This window comes from Chiloscyllium plagiosum, chromosome 31 (genome assembly GCF_004010195.1).
Source record: "Chiloscyllium plagiosum isolate BGI_BamShark_2017 chromosome 31, ASM401019v2, whole genome shotgun sequence".
In the NCBI taxonomy this organism is placed as follows: domain Eukaryota; kingdom Metazoa; phylum Chordata; class Chondrichthyes; order Orectolobiformes; family Hemiscylliidae; genus Chiloscyllium; species Chiloscyllium plagiosum.
In genome coordinates, this window is record NC_057740.1 from 40,212,331 (window position 1) to 40,213,427 (window position 1,097).

The following is a 1,097-nucleotide window of genomic DNA, read 5'->3' on the forward strand; positions in this document are numbered from 1 at the left end:
GAGTAACACCAAAAATTGTCATTGATGCAATTTTGTTTTTATTGTGATTTTTGACCTCAACAGGGTGAGGGATGGGCATTTTAATTTTGCATACCCAGTATTAACAGCAATCAAGTTCTAAAAGAGAGTAGTAAGGCTTCCACTACATGGTCCACCTCAAACACTTCTGTAACAGGGACAGCGTGGGGTTAGATGCAGAGTAAAGCTGTCTCAACTCTATTAAACTGCAAGTTCCCATGACACACACTATCAAATACTTCCAAGATTGGTACAGCACAGGGTTAGGTCCAGACTAAAGCTCAGTCTTCATTGTTTGCCAATAAACACAGGGCTATGTGCATTCTATCAGATTAGGCTAGATCCAAAAGTCCTTAATGTGGCTACACCATTGAACCTTTTCATGTACGTGGATAAGCAAATTAATTTGCCCCTCTGCTCATCAATCAAGAACTGGGACTAAAAGATGAAGTTAAGTTAGGCTGCAAAGATTAGAATTCGAGTACAAGATTGAGTTTTTAAAAATTGTTCCTGAAACAAAGGCATTGATGGCAGGACTAACATTTGTTTGTTGTCCTGAATTGCCCTCGAGAAGCTGGTGGTGAGGCATCTTCTTGAACTGCTGCAGTCTGTGTAGTGCAGGAAAACCCACAGCCGGCAGTCAGAGGAGTTGATGAGCGCAAACTTAAAGCTAGGTTATTTAAGTGTGATCTGAAAATGTGTTGCTGGAAAAGCACAGCTGGTCAGGCAGCATCCAGGGAACAGGAGAATCGACATTTCGGGCATAAGCCCTCCTTCAGGAATGAGGAAAGTGTGTCCAGCAGGCTAAGATAAAAGGTAGGGAGGAGGGACTTGGGGGAGGGGCGTTGGAAATGCGATAGCTGGAAGGAGGTCAAGGTTTCTTTTGTGGATGAAGAACAGTATTTTCCACCTTCCTCCTTCCACCTATCTCATTTCCAACGCCCCTCCCCCAAGTCCCTCCTCCCTACCTTTTATCTTAGCCTGCTGGACACACTTTCCTCATTCCTGAAGAAGGGCTCATGCCCGAAACGTCGATTCTCCTGCTCCTTGGATGCTGCCTGACCTGCTGCGCATTTCCA